This window comes from Falco punctatus, assembly GCF_963210335.1.
Source record: "Falco punctatus genome assembly, chromosome: 10".
Taxonomy (NCBI): Eukaryota; Metazoa; Chordata; class Aves; order Falconiformes; family Falconidae; genus Falco; species Falco punctatus.
This window is the reverse complement of record NC_137590.1, coordinates 27846693-27866180: the sequence shown is the minus strand read 5'-3', so window position 1 is coordinate 27866180 and position 19488 is coordinate 27846693. Positions and strand designations below refer to the sequence as shown.

Genomic DNA, 19488 nt, shown 5'->3' with positions numbered 1-19488 from the left:
CCGCCTGCTGCCCGCCGGTTCTCCTGCCGGGCCTGTTCATCCTTGGGGCTGCCCAGCACCTGCCCGCCGCAGCGCAGGCTGCCCCCCGGCCAGCGCCGGGCGAGCGGGCGGCCGGCACAGGGGCCAGCAGTTATCGCCCTCACAGCTTCTCAGCGAAGTCAGGTGGCGGGTCATAGTGCCTGTCACTTACAGATACACCCGGCGCCTTCACGGGCAAAAAGTTACTGAGACTAAAGCTGCTGATCTTTTAAACGCTACGGAAGAAAAGAGGGGTCACAGTACCCCTGAAACGACACTGGGCTCGCCCAGGGCGCAAGCTTTCAGCAGGTACTGCAGTTCCTTTTTGGCAATGAAAAGGGGTGATAAATCACTTTTTTTAAAAGAAAAAAAAAAAGAACAAACTAAAACTACAGATTAACATGTATTTGCTGTGCGTAGTGCTTTTTCTTATGCATAGATAAGAGTGCTTTGTTTAAAGGCATACTAAGAAATCTATTAGTGTCCATGTTTGTTTGACAGGCACTGAAAGTAATTAGTGCCTCTATGTACACAGCCTTCACCTACAGCTTTTTCACTAGGCTAGCTGATATTTGGCTGAGCTTGGTTGTAGATAAACAAAGTACAGAATCGGCTTGAGCTACCGTTTTTAATAGCACAGTTCGTATCAGGCCAAGAGATGCAACGATAAAAGCATGACTCAAGCCCTACCTGCACTACAGCTTGATCTTTTCAGTTATTCCAATAAAAAAATATGGCATCAGCTGTAACATGCATTTCACTTAACTGCCAAACCTTCCTCTGCAGCTTAACTTACTGAAAAACCCGCTCTTACAATAAGAGATGTTAAGGATTCTTGTATTCCAGAAAAATTGCAGAAACAGCTTAAGCAGTGAGAGACCAGAGAATGTTGAGTCAGGTCTGACTGATGGTGTGAACTTTTTAAAACTTCTGAGATTATTATTTATGTAAGGCTATTTATGAAAGTTTTCATTTAACAATAAGAAAGTATAAAGAAGGGGTACACCAGTAGACCAGTTCTTTATTTTCAACTAAAACCCTTGCAGCTTCCTCACCTAAAGACCAGGTTCCACTCTTTCATAGTGTTCTTGCTGGTAGGAATTCTGTTGGAGAACGGAAGGCTATGCTCTGCAGCTGGTCAGTTTGAAAGCAATCAGAGAAATACTGTCTGTGGATTTATTGAGGCTGTGCAATTCCCTATATGCTATCATTCTTGATAAATGTTATTCCACTGAATGGGTCTCAGTTATAACAAACTGGTTTATTTTAAACACTGATTATATAATTGTTTTTCATATTTTAGTCAACGTTGGGAAATATTTAAGAACCTATTTTTAGAGCCAATAAAACTCTTAATAAGACTAAATAAGTGTTCCCAATTGAGTGCGATTAAAACCAAAATACATATATACCAGGTCTGGGATTTTGTTGTGTTATTTTGTGGTGTCATTTACGCTCTTGCAGAGTGAGTAGAAAGATCCACCAAGTCAGACTTCTGCAGTCTGTCTCATGACAGCTTATCCCCTCACCTGATGGCACGAGGGGTTCCCTCCGGTACAAGTAAGAGAGTGCACACTCCTCAGACCTAGTCACTGCAGGGGCAGTGTATTGGCATTTAGAAGTGCTGGCACATGTCCAGAATGAGGAATTTCACCCCACTCTGCAATTAAAAATACTTGCATGGAAGTAGACCTGAAGGATAAGTTAGGGGGTAGGGGAGTGATGTCGTTGCCCTGCATCATACTAACCAATGTGGATGTAATGGGTGGGTGATGCAAGTATCTGTTGATAGCTTCTCTGGTGAGTGATGTAAGCAATAAACCTGAAATTGCTTTACGTAAGTTCTCCCATTAGCCACACCAAGCAAATAAAAAGCAAGCATGTTGTAGAAATAAGCTGCAACAGGCCGTACATCATTACACTATTGATATAGGCGTCAGGTATTTTGTGATGTGTGAGGTGAAGGATGCCAGGAAATGCAAAGTTGCAAAGCAGAGTCTGCTTACCCATCCTCAGCTAGGAAAAACCTTAAAACCAGGGAAAAAAACCCAAACACTTTTGCTCTAGGTCTCCGAGGGACAGCATTTGCAGGGCACCCGTGCAGTGCTTGCTCTTGGCCTCTCAGCACCCCAGACGTGATGCGGTAGATCATGACCCTGCTGAGCTGCTGGCCTCTGTCCCACAAGGACAGGGATGAGAACACTGCAGGTGGCACTGTAGTCCCAAGGTTTTTCTGGGAGCTGCAGTGACTTCCTACCAGCATGTATTTGAACGTGTTCCTATATTGTGCAGGTGAAACTGGGTATATTTACTTGATACTGAAACAGTTACAAATGCAATTGCAATGGGCTCAGTTTCAGTTCCTGCACACAGACTGAATTCAAACATCTTCACAGATCCCTCTCTCTCCCAAACCATTATTAAAACATTAGTATACAAGAGGAAATCACTGTTTGCATTGGACCAGGTATTTTTCCCTTCCCATCTTCCCCTGGACTTGTATATCCTCACTTACATAATAGAGACAAGCCACAGGATGCTTGGCTTTGACAGGGAACTTGGCTCTGGGGTTTGGCTGGGCACATAGCCAAGGGTTAGGAGAGCTGATTCAGAATCACAGGTAGAACAGCAGGATTTTTACCTCCTTTTCCCATTCTGAGAGGATGGTAGGCACAGATAGCAGCAGAAAAAATCCCAACCAACATCATGACAGAAGTCTACTGTCCAACACCTCCAAGAGAGAGGTAAAAGCTCCAATCAACACCTGTTTGGGTTTTTTTATTGTTTAGGGGATTTTTGTTGGTTGGTTTTTTTGTTTGGTTGGGTTTTCTAATACCATTCTATCTTCCAGAGTCAAGTCCAGTGTAGTATCCTTCTCATCCTAAGACCAGACAAGCAGATACAGATAGCCACGAATTAAGTATAAAACCTAACAGCATCATGATCCATTTCAGATAAATCTGTGTATAGTACCACACTGCCCTATTTATTCACACCCTATCTGCTTCTCAAAGGAACTGCCAAAGACTGAGGCTGCCAGGCCTTTCTCAGACACAATACCTACAAGAAATCAAAGGGAATTTTGTCTGGGAGACATAATCAGAGTAGAAACAGGCCTTAGTTTCAGGCACCCTTTAAACAAGCATTATCAAGCACTACTACACAAGTCCTGTCTGTTTGCTGCCCTTGGCCACATTTTTTCTGACCCTACATGGCATTTTCTTTTGTGCCTATACAAGAGTTTGTGGGACCAGATAGTGAACCAGATCAGAAAAAAATGGATGAGCTTTAATTTAGATGAGTGCCTGATGTAGCTCAATACACAGTCACACAAACGTTTCTGCTGATGACAAAGTACAGTGGTAAAAATGAGAAATTGAAGGCACTTGGAAAGGTAGAACAGATTCTTTCAGCAATGGGCACTGACTTATGCTGACTTGCATGTTGGCAAAAGCCTAGTTCAGACTAAATATCCCCACCCCCCTCACCCCTCACAGTCTAAAGAGGTTTCTGGTAGAAGGCTATGGCTGGATCTGAAGTTTCGTTGACATCAATTAGTCACCTATAGTAAACCCCAAATAAGTCCAGCTTTCAGCCTTGACCTTGTTTCAGAAATCCACTATTAAGCAATATTATCAGAATGAAAACTGTGTGTCAAATTTGATATATTTCTAGCCCTTAACACATGTAAGAGCCAGTTTGAATAAGCACTTTGTAGGGATATCATTTGATGCCTTAAACGGGGAGGGAAGCGGGGAGGCAAATATATTTACTGTAATGAACACCACTGACATGCAAAATGAATGACCTATTAATTATTGCCACTTATTCTAAAGCCGCATGTAGCCAGCCAAATCACAGTCTGGTTGATTTACAGTGACAGATCCTTTTCTGACATGAGACAAGTACACAGACACACACACACACACCCCCCATACACATCCCAATTCTATGTTACTTTGGGCATTTTTTTGCCCCCCCTTTCATTTGCATTGAGCTGGGACTGTAGCTCAATACATGAAAAGAGCAGCACAGGCCTTGAAATAAAATAACAGGTCTGGTGAGCTATGCTGGTTACTGGGTTGAAATACAAGCCATTACGGATTGTTGGAAGCAGTTGTCCTTTGAAGTCACTTGATATTATTGCTCCTAAGCTAGCATACAGAGTTTAAAGAAATGAGCATTGCAAAGCGCAGGGAGTCTACACAGATGTTAGCTCTTTTATACAAACTCACATTGCTAAATGAACTTGGAAGCTTAACAGAAAGGAAAAAATTAATAATCTCAAAGGGAAAATGGGCTCTATATGCCAATTAGCCAAATATCTTCAAGCAGAATTATCAAATAGTATTTAAAAAACACTGCTTGCATAATTTAATACATTATTTGTGTAAATGCATCAGAGCAGAACCTTCCATGCAGAGTGGATTGTCACACCCTTTCACGTGCTGAAAAACATTACTGAGTTGACCACCAGTTTCTAGGAGTGTACAGGACTAAAACTACCAGGGCATTAGAATATAACCTTAAAATATAACTTCTTCAGGCTTTAGACACTACCTACATACCAGCTTGTTTACACGTTAGGTTTTATTTGGCCATTTTTGTTAAATCCCCTTCTCTCAGTTTTGAAAGTGTTCCAGAAACCCACTGAAAAACAGTTCCCTTCCCAATGACTTTTTTTTGCTCCTTCCTGCCTACCTGCTCCTCCTCTACTCATCAGCATCTGCTCTGAATGCCATACATAGTCTCATTCAAATTGGTGGGACTCCGCGGATTCAGTATTAGGATCCTACTTGGTAAGAAACCTGAAGTAAGTTTCTTTCTATGTCTTGGCAAAAACTCATTATTTGTGTAGTACGTAGCAATCTCAGCAGTATTTTTGTAGCTCTTTATGTAATAACATGTCAGAGGGATTAAGGACATACTCTCGCCAGCTGTTGTATGCCACTGTTGCTCAACTCCTTTGCCTGCTCCCCCCACTTTGTTTTTTTCTTTTTTCTTTTTTTCTTTTTTTTTTTTCTTTAAACATATTTTCAAGTAACTTTCTGAATTTTTCCCTTCTCCTAATTTGAGGCAAGTACTTCTTACACCAGGAAGAAGCACATCTCCTCGGATGGTATTTTGGGGGGAATGTTACTGTGGAGCATTGGGGTAGAGAGATACAGTTTCTATTCCTGGTTTGAAGAATAACTTGAGTAAATGAGTGGTACTTATTTCCCTTGAAGCAAAAGCTTTTGATGAAGATACTGTGTGATTGTACGCTGTCTGGCAGAAGGAGGCCTGATCTACTCAAGGCCTTCTAGGTACTGTTATAATGAGAAACAATTTCACTGTTCTGTGCCTCACAGTTCCCCTAACGTTGAAGTGTACGTGCTTCCCTTTATCTGAATGGTTTTGAATCATTCCCATTTAAGAGCCCAGTGAAACCACTGCAGAGTGATCTCAGAACACAATCCTGCTAAGTCAGTCTTGGGATTTTATAGCTTATTGGGAAAAAAACCAAACCAAAACCAACCAAAAACACACACACACACAAAATATCTGTGACTCATAAAAAGAGCTCTTACATATCTGAAACATACTATCATCAGCTTACTAGCACTGCACATGGCTTAATTATGTGATTATTTCGTCTATTATCTCTAAAAGAAATACTTTTCAGCAGTCAAATTGTGCTCATAAGCAGGTCTTTGGAAAATGTGTTAAAAGCCTTTAGGAAAAATATTTAATCCCTGTTTCAATGTAATGTAATCCCCTTGTTTTAATCTCTTAGAGTGTATTTTTCTTAACATGTAATCAGGCTATTAGTTTATGCATTTAATTATCAGTGTAACCTAATAATTTTTTTTCCTGCCTTCCACTGAATCTCCACTTGATAGACATATCTTAAGAACAGACGGGAAATGACTTTGAAAATTGAGACACGGATCACCTTTTGAAAACATTGGCGCTTGTTCTTCCTACCACTAGCACAGAAGCAAACAATTTGCTTTCAGCTGCAAACTTCTAGCTTTTTTTATATTTCCCTTTTTTTCCCACTGTTGCTCCTCACTTTCTCACAGTAAGGTCTCTCTGTAAATCTACTACAGGTTTCCTTTTCAGAGTGACCGGATGACTCATGAATCACCAGCAGGTTAAAAGCTTAAAGCCAGGCTTGTCATCTTCTTTTATAATCCTGTCCCTGCACATTTTCTGTGTTTCTATTCTCTGCTTGGCCTTAGAAAAAAAAATTACTCTGACCAGATAAGAGAGGGTCAGGCATTCTAATTTTGCCATCCTTCAAAGATACAGTGTGCACAGCTCCAGGTGTCCTGCATCTGTAACACACAGAACAGTACATACAGCTGTCCACCATCCACAAGGGAGCTGATTAGAAGTCTTTCCTAGGCTAATACAGGAAGAGGCAGGTCTGAAGCCAGTATATTGTAAATTATTCCTAACCCTCTCAGAGCTGACTAATGACCTTCAGTAGGTGATTCCAATGTGAAACAGAAGAATCTGATTCTTTTGAATTAGTTTTCACATGTTTACTGATTTCAGGGTGTGGGTTTTTAAAAAGAGTATCCCCTGCTCCCTACCTGTCAGGTGTACAGTTAGGTAAGAAAATGGCTCAGAGGGATTTATAAACGAGGCAGGGTAGTAATGAGCACGGAGCTTGCTGCTTTCTGTTCTGGTGAGGAAGGAAAACTTTCCTGCCTCTGCACTGCCTAAGTAGGGACAGACAGGGACAAGAGTGTGGAGAATGAAACAGTGTCAGAACAGTGTGGCACCGAGCCCAGGAAACCCAAACTGGAGAGGAGGTAGCTGAAGGCGACCAACAAACAAGAAAGGACAAAAACCAGCAAGAAGCCTGGACTGTAGGAGAGTAGCAGGCAGATACTCCCGCGTTCTAACACGGGACAAAACTCCGAGCCTGTGACAACCGCAGTGCATCTTGTGCTTCAAGCTGTTTCACTACAACCACCTAACAAAGAGCAGCCTGGGAGGGACCCGAGTCCATGTGGCAGCATCTTCACAATGCATCAACACTGCAGCCAGGTAAACTCTAGGAAAACCCCATCAACGACAATCTTGTGATTTTCCTACACAGGCCAGTGACTGCAGAATTTGCAATAGGCTAGTGTGCTGAAAATTTGAAAATGAAGTGTCACACTCAAGTTGGTTTTTTCCTTCACTTTTAACTTATACTTGGTAAATATGGAGGAATAAATATTTCCCTAGATGATACACAGTTTATATCATCAGAGTTTCTCTGCAACACACTCCTTTCCTAGATCATTAAGCCTTAGCTGATGTTTTATGATCTGGGATGTTGTCATGTTGCTCTAAGTGTTTACCTACATGATTTGCCAAAAAACAGTGGCACAAAGTAAACGGGGTATTTCGCTTAATTTAATAGGCAAGCTTAAGGTAAAAGCAAATCCAGACCTATTACTCCAGTTTACACAAGCCAGCTTGCAAAGCATGAGCAATGGCATTTCTAAGTATGTTTTGGAAACTAGTTTGTGTAAAACAAGCCAACTGAGCCAGATTTAAATTTCAGTTGTTTAAAGTCTGTCGTCATGTGTCACTGAAGTGATTCACATGTGTTCATTAACTAGATTAAGTGATCTACAATTACCATGTTTTGACAATATTAATTGGACCTGTACTTACGCTCCTTTCTGCATTTCACCTTCATAACCACCTCCATAATTATCAACTCCTATGGGTTTAGTATGCCTAAAGGAATAGTTTACCTTTATAGAACATATATTTAGTTATTAACGTCTCGCTCATTGCCCCTCCCCTCCAATATTTTTCCCCACAGAATTTCCAACCCTTTTTCTTTTCCTCCAGTCATTAGCAATTGGGCTTCATCTTTGCAAATAACAGGGGTGTGAGATACCTGCCCGCTCAGAAGTCATCTGCCACACACTTTCCACTCAAGGCTTACAACTGCTAAGTCACAAGCATTCCAGCCAGGTTGCTTTCACACCAGTATCCTAGGGTTTCTTTTACTTATAAAACTGAAGAACAGACATTTTCCTAGTTCAAAGACGGGTAACCAGACATCCAGCTTACACAAAAGAGCACAAGGTCCACTGCTTTGCCCAGGATATCAGAATCTGCTTGTAGAAGGAGACAAGTTAGAAGCCCTGAAAGATGGATGTATCCAGTTAACCCAATGATTAATTCGTACATTTTCAGCTACAACTAAATAATACCATTCTTATTAGCATTTGTACAGGAATAGGACTGCACAGGATAGAAAGTTGTTACACCATGTATTTTTAACAGACACAGGACAAGGCAGCCCTTGCTCCGATGAGACCACTGTACAGCCAGACAAGCCAGACAATTGAGATGACAGGCACAGGAGCTGCAGTGACTTGAACTGCGTGCACGGCAGGTCAGTAACAAGGATGGGATCAGAAGCCAACTCTCCCAACTCCCAATCCATTTCCCCCTCTGCTAGACCCACGCTTCCAGGCTGTGATGTGGTACAGGCAAGGTATAAATCCATCTCCACCCCTTACTGCCACGGGAGCCATATACCAGGTAACATGTGCAGACTTATTCAGGCTATTGAAGAAATACAGGAGGTCAAAGAGTACGAGGAAAGCATTGTACTAGACTATTGTATTTCATAACCCAGTTTCTTAATAGTCTCAAGCCTATAATTTTATACTCTGAGAATTTATGGTTTGAGGAAGATTTTTGATTCATTTACATGTTAGTGGCATAAATAGCTGCTATTTCTATAAACACATTTCATTCTCCTTCTCCTGGATATCTGTATCTGTAACAAGAAAAACCACACATACTGTAAAGATCTGTCCCGGAGTATCAATTTCCAACTAAATTTTTTCAGTATTGTTAGCAGTATATACTTAGCAAACCTATAGCTTTGGGACTCAATAAAAAATAAGTTTTGCTTATGTTTCACTTAGGGACCCAGCTCTATCATTCATCTTTTTCTCTAGGTACTACTGTTACATATTTATGTTATACGCTACTCAAAATCATGAGTCTGGAGAGTTCTCTCAGATTTCTTGATCGCGAAAGTCCAAACTTTGTCAGCAGTTCAAATGACACCAAATGATTTTGAGTAGCTCCATGGAAACAAAAACAGAAGTTTGGCCTAAAGTTTGCGATAGTTATCACAGGATACCAGAAATCGGGACACTCACATTGTTCATCAAAACAGCCAAGTATCAGTGCACTAAAACATGCCTTAGTGAAAAGCCAATTGGTTTTCACATGATGTACAGTGGAGAACAGTGTTGGTTGGGAAAGTTCAGACAAGGCTTTTGTATTGTGATATGTCAATCTAGCAAAAGCAAAACCCTTTGTGCAGACTCTGACAAAGGTGGTTCACCTAGTGCCAGGCATCCCTACGAAGCCTGCCTGGGCTCCTCTCAGATGAGCTCCAACATGAAAGTTTCTCCTTTTCCATCACCCATACCTGGCAATTTCAGGTGAAGAGGATAACAGAATTGGTAGCTATGGCACCTAAGGCAAGATTATTTCCTTTAGACAGACTATGGCCAGTGCAGCCATTTGAACTGAGCTCAGTCCCAAGGTTCTCATCTTTACTTAAAAAACCCTCAACATACAAATGGAATATTTTAAAGTTACTGAAAGGCACTGCTATGGAGATCTGTATTGCCACAAAAGGCTTTATTACACAAATATTCAATACTAAGAAAGATCGCATCTTTCACTAGGGCTCAAAAGGAACAACTCCAAACATTTTATCATATATCTTTTGATCTGTCTAGATGAAAGCCTTCATTATTATATAATACAAGTGAACATTATGGCTGGCTTTGTTGTCTAGGAGCCCACTGTGATTAGCGCTCTACAAGTTCCAAACAGGCTGGTTCCTCACCAAAAGCTTGTATGTGGGAAGGCAGCCATGATACATAGTTTATAATTAACCTGAGAAATTTACATTTTTATTCAAACTGCTAATGAACAAAATATCAAACACAAGAATGGAAAGTACCAAACCTACTAAGTCTGCAAGCATTTTAGATATTGAATTATGAGCTTTAATAACAGCAGGCCATGAATAGTTACTTACTAGATGGAAAAAATGCAAGAAAAGAAGTAATGGCAAAACAATGCAATTGGAAGTTGCTTTCAACATTCCATATGGCTTCACATAGATTTAGTGTATGACATGCATATGCTCTTTTCCTATTGTTTTCTGATTGGATTGTATCTCCTCTTATGGCAGTCAGAGACACTAACCAAACCAGATTAGAGTATTGCAAAATATGTCTTAAAAATGAACTGCAAATAGAAGAAATGCATTTGAACATGGATTAAGTGAATGTCATGATTACTATATACAGTTATATTAACGATAATACAGTCAATTATTGAACAAAATAACTAAAATCCTGCTCAATTATGAGCGATGAGAGGACTTAATAAAGATCTTATTCCTGTCCTTTGCTTTAAAGTTGACAGGTAGTCAAGATTTCTTTAGAAGTAAAGAAATTCTGTGCATGTTAACATACACTTCAAATAGAAGAGAGAGGCTTCAAAAGTACCTCACAATCCCCAAGGAATTCTTCCAATAGCATAAAGTTTATAAAAATTCAGAACTCATGTTCATAAGCTACTTGGTTAAACACAAGATGACTAAGGTTGATTTAATTTTTCCTCCTGATCCCCTATATAAAGTATGAATACCATTTCGACATCACTAGATAAAAAGTATGTCAATGAAGGACAAGTACAAATTCAAATTACTAAGGAGAAAAATTAAGTTAATTTCAGCGTGGAATGTTTGTAAGCAGTGTGTAATCAGTCTTCAGTTTAAATGACTCTTAATTAAATAATCTATTATTATGTTCACTGGCAAATCGAGCCTAAACATGTACAAGTGCAAAAGCTAAAAGATTCAGCTACATTCAGCATTCAAATATAAAGAACTTCTAGTATATTAACATTGGCCAAAAATGTAGTTTTGTCTCTGATTTTTTTTTGTGTGTGTGGTTTTTTTTTGTTGTTTGGTGTATGGTTTTGGTTTGGTTGGGTTTTTTTAAATCCTTAAGGGTATGAAATGCAGCTAAACAATCCACTGCATGTTTTGCTAGGAGTAATAAGGGTCAAATTCCAGCCCAAAGTACAAATGTTAAAATTTCCATGGCATTCATGAGTGTCATACATTCACATGAGTGCAGTCTATCCATAAACAAATACAAGCCTACAACAAGACATTCATCAAATCATGCTGTTTGAAAGGTCTGCTACTCACTTGTCACTTGGGCACACCCATGTGTAATTTTCTTTTCAGCAAATAGCATTATCCTCTATTCCGCTACCCCCCCCCCCCCCCCCCCCCCCCCCCCAGCAATTACTGTTTCAAAAAATAATAGAACAGTAGTCCCCAAGCAACTGCATTCAACCATCTTTCTTGATGCTAAGCAAACATCACGCCATTTGGAGCATCATGCAAAAGCTTGGCCCTGTTTCTGAAAAAGGATTAGCACAAGCCAACCAGTCTGGCAGGACTGACAGTCATTGACTTCAAATCAAACACCATCTCCACCCCAGAGTATGCCCACAGGGGCTTCCTTTGCTGAAGGGAGAGAGCATGTGGATAAGACACCAAAAGTCACCTCTCTACTTTGGAAACCAAGTCCCGCTTTCAGAAGAGGTACAGGTTTAAGTGTCTTTGACTCCTAGTGAGACCTGTCCTCCAAAAGGTTGTTGCTTTTGAAAATCACATGTGAAAACAGTCCAAAATCACTTACTTTTCTTGAAAATTGTAGCCCTGCTACATAATTCAAACATTATGCTTTTGATAGTTAAAGCTGTAAATTAATAAGAAGGGAAACATACTGGTTTAGACAAGAAGAAAACTTCTGTAGTGAGAATTTTTGCAATTTCATACATTAAAACCTGTCTACAGTTACTACTGGTGACCTTTTTGCCATTCCAAAGAATTGTGTCCTGTTCTTATTGAAATACAGACTGACAACAGACATGCAAATATTTAGGATCGTTCCTAAGCACACCTTTTCTAGGTCATAGTAATATATGGGTTGGAAGTGAATTAAATCAGCATTGCCCCACTGAACTAGTTTTTAAAAGCTCACATTCATACACCATAGTATGATGTTGAGCACACACATCTCAGTGCCACATCTGAGCAGGTCCACAGAGCAACTGAGCAACATAATCACAACGGTTTATTTTGAATGCCTAGATTTCCACAAATCCAACTGCCTGACTTAGCTGATGCTCAGCTGATGTCGAATTTGCAAAAAGGAAAAAAAAAAAACATTTGTCACAACTCCTGACTTCTTTCTAAGAAGTGCTCCTGCATCCAATTTGCTTTCACAGAATGAAATCCAAGTCAAATCCTACCGCTACTAAAGGTATACGATTAGTTCTACTATTCCACTAGGATACTAAGAATACAAGACATCCAAAGGTAGCTGGCAGAAACAACACTGTATGCAAATGCTTGATCCCTGGTTGCCTGGCTTTGGAAACCTATCAATACCTTTGATCAAGGAAAAAACCTCAGCACTGCAATCTTGCATTCAGGATTGGCAGAGGTTTGACCTACTGTAATTAATATTACAGACGCCAGTGCTGATAACAGAAGTGCTTTGGCAGCATCGACAGATCCATCCACCTCAAACAAGTGAGGTGCCCACAAGAGCCCCACTTTGCTGACAGGTGGAGGGGCAGAGCATGCAAGCTGGGCTACCACCCAAGTTCATATGCTCCTGACACTAACTCAGAGATCCACTGCCAGGGGACCCCAGAATTCCCATTCAACAGGCTAACATGGGTTGCTGTTCTGCTGTCCAGCCCAGTCTCTTCCTAGTGGTGTAAACCAACCAAGTGTGCTTTCACTGAATAAAACCAATCCATCAGTATGTGTAACACAGGCTAAACCAAACTCATATCTGAGGTTCATACTTCAACTACTGGCCAAGGGAGTGAATAATAATTAAGTATTTATTATTTTGTCCTATAAGCCTACCCAGTGAAAGGCCTAGAACCAGTAACTCCATCCACTTCAGGAGGTTTAATATTCCTGCCCGTGAGGAAAGATGCGTCCACACAAAGAGTGAACATGAACAGTAATCTGACTTCGGAGAATCATGCCATGAAATGTGCCATTTTTTCCTCTGTCATCATTCTGTTCCTGACTTTACTACACAGCACAGAAGCAGGAAGAGGAGAGGTACATGCAGGTCCCCAAGATGTGCTGCGCTGATAGTTTTGAGATGTTTATGGAGCAAAATTGCTTGAAAACAGATGTTTATGGAAAGCTTTAATGTTAATCTTGTGCTAGTAAAGCAATCTAGAGGGAAGAAATCCACTTGCACACAAATGTAAGGCATTGATATAAATCCCCCCTTTTTTCCTCCCTATCATTTGGCAAAGGGAAGAAAAGAACCAATCATTACTGTTGGGTGGACTTCTAGCCAAAACTCATTGCTAGAAGCATTAAAAAAACCCTCTTAGCCCAGTAAATATTTCATGGAAGAAAAAAATCTGCCAAAAGTTCATGTCAGCAAGTTAGAAGATGCAAGGCCGTATCACCACACATACATATAAAAAAATCTATTTAATTTTATATATACAGAAAATTCATACATCTTCATCTTCACCATGAGCAGCAAACATTTATAGCCTGAAAACAAACATTCAGGGAGTGTCCAGACTAGCCTTTCTAAAGAGCAAACAATTACCTCAAGGTGAAACTATACTGCAGACATGCCCGAATCCAGACTGTGTTTCATTCCCTCTGGCTGAGAGGAGAATCGAGGCTGAGCGTAGGAATAACTTTTTTTGAGGGAAGCAAGCAGAAGCCCCATTTCTCTGAAGAAAAGCCATGAGAGGAGAAATGGGTTTCCGTAGCAGCAAAGCAAGAAGTAGCCAAGAGCTGACTGTGACACTGCCTTCTTCCCATGCAACTGCATGACAGCATGCGAGGAAAGAAATGTGGGGAAGGAGCATTACAGAGTGGGGTTTGCAGCGGTTTTAACATGTTTCAAAATATTCTTCCTTGCTAGACACCTCATCAACTAATTGTTCCAGTGCTTGAAAAAAGTCCTGGCTTTTCTAAGGAGAGCTGCAGCTAACTCGCATCCAACACAGCTTGCCCAAGGACTTTGCCTCCTCCCTCCCCACACAGAGCAGCTGAACAGGCCAAACATTTCCTCGTGAGTATCGTAGTGACAGTCACCCTCCTTCTCGCCTTGGTTCAGTAGGGAAGCCAAAGGAAGACATAGAGGAGCTGCAGTGTCTTGGAAAGGGCCCTTATTAGGCAAACAAACTATATTAATCTTTTATACAAATCATCTGCTGTGTTGCAGGCAATTTTGACTTGTTTTAGGAGTCGTGAGAATTGCTACAAGATATAATCTATACTTAACAACTCAATCCGCTCATCCAGTATCCACGCCAGCAGCGATAACATCTGCTGTCTTCACATGGCTGCATCTTCTCTAAATTCTCTCTCCCTGCTACGTAAATCCTCCTTCTCCCTTTGCCCCCTGCTTTTTCGGGCCTTAATACAAGGCACCAGTCCCCTCGGTGTGCCTCTTGCTCAGGCTCCACGGGGCGCCAGTGACCTCAGGGGACTGGGAGCAGGGGAAAGGAGGCAACCAGCTCCTGGGAGAAGGCAAGCAGTAGGAGGGGCGACTCCTCTGGCCAAAACACCACGCTTCCTCAGGAATTCGAGGTCTTGGAGCAGCACAGTGCAAGCCCCATAATACTTCTGAACAGAGACTCTCCCTCTAGGAGATCTCACATTTATGGGAAAATGTTAATTATTCACTCAGACGCTTTTTAGCTCCACTTTGTTGCTGTTAAACCAGGAACAGAACCATGTAACTGAGCAACTTACCAGGCACTTCACTGAGCTACAGACCTGGAGTAGCCTGCAACTTAGTCTCATGACTTCATTCCTACAAGGGCTGAGAGAGAAACCACAGGAAACTACAAGGATGATATATTATGCCTCGGTGAGCATTTCTCAAATACACCTCCTCGGGAAAAGCAAGGCTTTGGAGTATTATTGAATATTCTAATGATTCCAGATGTTCCAATTAGTGTATTAGCAAAAGGAACCAAACCAAAACAAAACACCAAAAAATATTTCCCCCTGTAGAATTATGAACCTTTCTTGCATATGATAAACAATGGTGGCTTACTATAACACATGATACAAAGGTGGCAGCTCTTAAAACAATCATGAAGATTCTCCTAAAAAAAGAACTCCATAGCAAAGTGCTGTTACTCTCAATCTCTAGGATGTATCTGAGATAGAATTTATGGTGCATAAAACCAATCTATAATTTTAAGTTGGTTTGATTTCAGAGTAGCTTAAAATTAAATATTTATGTAGCTTTAAAGCGGCAAGTGGTTGGATATTGAATTGCTATCTTTGGGGCACACTACTTTGTGACCTATGAAAAGTAGAGTTGAAAAAGCCCCAGGTAGACATGCAAGTCAGTTGCGCTGGTTACAACGTTTTCACAGTAGTCCAGCCTGATACACTTTTAGCAATTCACTTCAAGAAATCTTTTTATCCCTTTTTCATGCTTAAGAGTATCAATAAACTCAGCTCTATGGAAGATGCAACAGCTTCTTCCTCCCCTACACGGTTTTCTACAGAAACAAGCCCTGCCTTTCTCTTCTCTGGCCATATGCCGGGAATCAGCCCCTGACCACTAGGTGAGATGTATGTGACAGTAAGTTTGCATATCAGCTACTTCAGTTGCTCTACTCCAGACACACTTTGATCTTATGATCAAAACCTATTTACATTTTGAACATTTGCATCCATGCTATACACATATGAGCTCTAGTCATGAAAACAGGCTGTGCTTACAAGACTATGCAAAGCGTCACAGCTTTTTATACAGTAGTTTCTAGGAGCAGAGAGAAGCAACAGCAAGAAGAGCTCAAGAAGTCAAAACAACTCGTTTTATTAAGCAGTTTATTGTGTTACTCTGCACTCCCACAACCTTGGGGAAAAGGCTGGGATACATGTTCATAGATTTAGTAGAGAATTAGATGCAACTTGTATGAAAAATATGTGGCTTTTGCCAATACAAATCAGACAAGAGTATTCCACAATTAACTGCTAACACCTGATTTTTACAAGGATGGTTGTGAAGGAAGAAAAGCCTTTCCCTAAGTGTCTGTCTTTTGTACATTTAATTCTTTCAATATAAACAAAACCAGAACTTTGCTAGGGTATCATTAAAGTTGGATGTTCAAAGCTACTTGCTAGAGAAAATCTACCTTATTGCTTTTATTTCTTATAAAGCTGCAACTGGAAGTTTCTCAGGACATAGGAAAGTTCAAATAAATTACTGTTTGTATAACATTCTTAGATCTCCAGATGAAAAGCTTATTAAGTATATAATATCAGCCAGAACAGCTGTAACATGATGCATAAATGCCGAGTTAAATGTCATGGCTTAGCAAATTGTACTGGCATAACTTTTCATTCAGTGTCCTGTCCAAAACATTCAATACTGAAGTCCTACGTTAACTTTGTGATCAGAACAGCAAAATCCTAGATGCCTTTTCTTTCTCATACTGGCATTAATTAGCCTTAGATTGTAGGGTTCCACTTGAAAAATAAGGAATGCAGAGTAATCAAAGTCACATCCATATGAGTATAAATATGCCGAAAGGCTTTGCATAGATGCTTCCCAACAAATGTTTAGTCTTCTGAAACTTGGGGGTGGAGAAGTTCCGTTTTTTTTCACATCCTTCTCAATGCAAAAAATATGCTTGAAGGACCCCCTCCAATGTTGTGCTGCTAGTAGAAAGTTGGGTATTTTTTCCCCCGTGTGTATGTGCCCAGCTGCCACGCTACATCTCCTCCCAGCCTGGTACCCCGCTTGCTCAGGCCAGCTTTAACCACATCCATTACAGCAGGGAATGGTCAGCCTACAACAAGGAACGGGTGCACAAGGCAGCTTCTGGTGCTCACTGAAGGTATTGGAAGAAGGGGAAGGTCAGGATGCTTTTGCAAGGACCTCGTGTGGGCACAGCTTCAGCAGAGAGGGCGGAGATAACTGCCACCCAAGAGCGGCCCCTAGCACAAAGATGAAGGAGCTCCAGAAGGAGGTGGGAGCAGTGGGTTTGGATCCCCTTAGGCAAAGGAGGGGCCTAAACCTGGGTAACCTGCTTTCTGGATGAGACTTCAAAGCTGGGACTACTCCTCCTCTCCCACTCACACGCCCTGAGGTGTGGTTTTACACACACCCCTGGCGCAGTGCTTCCTAATGGCTTTCTCCAGTGCTGTGCACACTGACTGATCAGCGGGATGGCTTCTTATACCAAGCTCCGGGTCCCCTCACACACTCCGCTGCCCACGAGGAGCTGCCCTCAGGATTCTGCAACTCACCTCATCAGCCCTTTCTTTGTGCCTCAGTTCCTCTCTAGTAAAATCAAAGTAAATCGCGCTTCACTAACTCAATGTTTTCTGAAGATAACGTACCTTAAAAACTGAGCACTCTGAGCATGAAGACAAATAATATTTGTAAGACCGATGGACTGAAACACACAAGCATCTCAAGTGCCTCATATGCCACCTCTACACCATGCTGGCTCTGAGCAGAGGTCCCAGAAGAGATTTGCCCACATGCTAGAGAAGCCTTGAACTCCCATCCTCAGAGGGCCCAGAGCCCATGGAGTTAATTGCATTAAGTCTTACATAGGTCCTGTAGGGAGAAAAGCATCTCTCAGGTTACTTAGAGGTTGCTGTGAGCACCTCTGAGGGCACTGAATTGCACAGGCTGATTATTCTCTGTGCCAATAAGCTTTGCTGAATGTAAAATTAAGACAGCTAATTAGTATAAGTTCAGTGTTACATTAGCCATCATCTGTTTAAGCAATACGACTGCAACAAGGAAGCCCACAAACTGCTCAGAACAAGAAAGTGTTCTGCTTAAAACAAAAAAAGCTTTCATTTGGATACACCGCATTTCTTTAATTTGTTTTGAAATATTCTGGTGAAGGATTAAGTACCACTAATGGATTTAGTGTTCATCCTTTAGCTCTGCTTAACAGCCATAATAAAATATACATATTTTGAGACAGTAATTTTTTAAGCTTTTGATAACTTCAGAAATACATTTCACTCACTGAACTTCTTTTAGTTTAGCAACACCATGAAATCTGCGTAACTGCTCTCATATTGACTGGTACTAATCTGTTCCCACTGAAGTCAATGGCAAAAACTTCATTGTTTTTACTGAGTACAGGTTCAGGCCCATAAGAATATAAAAAGATACACCATCACCCCAAAAAAAAGAATTAAAAAAAACAATCACATTTTGAATAAGATAAATCTCATTCTCAATATAACCCAATTTCTTGCAGTAGCTTCAGTGCTTTTCCTTACAAGGATTTGTATTCTGGAAGTTTAGAAGGGTTTTGGTTTTTTATACTTTTTAGCACTTTAAAAATACCCATAAACAAATATGTTAACAGGCTCAGAGGATTTATTAGTCAGTCTTAGAGTGACACAGTCAGTAGATGAACTCTCTAGCAAGCTTCTTTCTTGCTATACTTAAAAGATTAGTAACAGAGGAGAAAACAGAAAAACTGAACTGCAAGAGCTTAGTACGTTCCACCAGCTGACAAAAGAAAGAGGATGAATCCCTTAGCTCCCATCCAGGGAACAGATATTTCATTGTTCCTCTGTGTGGTGACTGTCCGCAACTTGTCTGAATACCTTTCATTTGGTAATGGCCAGGAACTGTAATCTTACCATCTGACACGGCAGGAGGACAAGATGATTCTGAATAGAGGAGGAGTGGAAAGGATTTTAAACAGACAACCATCCTTTCAACTACTACAATAAAACAGGTACAGAGACACAGAAAATGTCTTGCACAGGACACTAAGCTGGTATTCAATTCCTAGAACAGTCTGTATAATAAAGGAGCAGCATAATAAAGATCAGCTTCCAGTAGCTAGCATTCAAAAGCAGAATAGTTTAGACCTGCTTGAAAAAATTGCTTCTAGAAGAGATATGAAGCATTAACAGACAATTTATTCCCCGCCCCCCCAGCTCCATTTTAAAAGCTTACGAAACCAGGAGCATGAAATAACTCTCATCTAGAAACCAATGTTTTGTCATAGTGTGCTTGATTTTATCTTGCTTTAAAACTGCTTTGATTAATTATATCATTGAGCATTAAATTACAAAGCATTTTCGATGTTACACATCCAGATTTAATGTACCTACTTTTCCAAAACACAGCAAATTGTATGGGAGAGTTTCCAAAATATAAAGCAAATCTTTCAAAACACTCTTAAGCACTAGGCTCCCTTTCAGAATGGGGCAAGAATTCACATCCACATCCAGATGCACAGCAGCCTGTGTGCATACAGACATCCATGCTCCCCGTTGTACAACCCCTTTTTGCCAGCCTTGCCATATAAACGCTGTGTTACGTGTAACCAGAATGTCAG

General features: G+C 40.8%; 1 long non-coding RNA gene across 1 annotated transcript in view; it reads right to left on the bottom strand.

Annotated features, from left to right (window-relative positions):
* Positions 1–182: 182 nt before the first annotated feature.
* The window catches only part of LOC308070600, a 101571-nt gene continuing 82265 nt past the window's right edge, over positions 183–19488 (bottom strand). The window contains exon 3 of the long non-coding RNA XR_013930776.1: positions 183–19488. This exon is cut by the window's right edge and continues 15569 nt beyond it. This is a non-coding gene — a long non-coding RNA (uncharacterized lncRNA).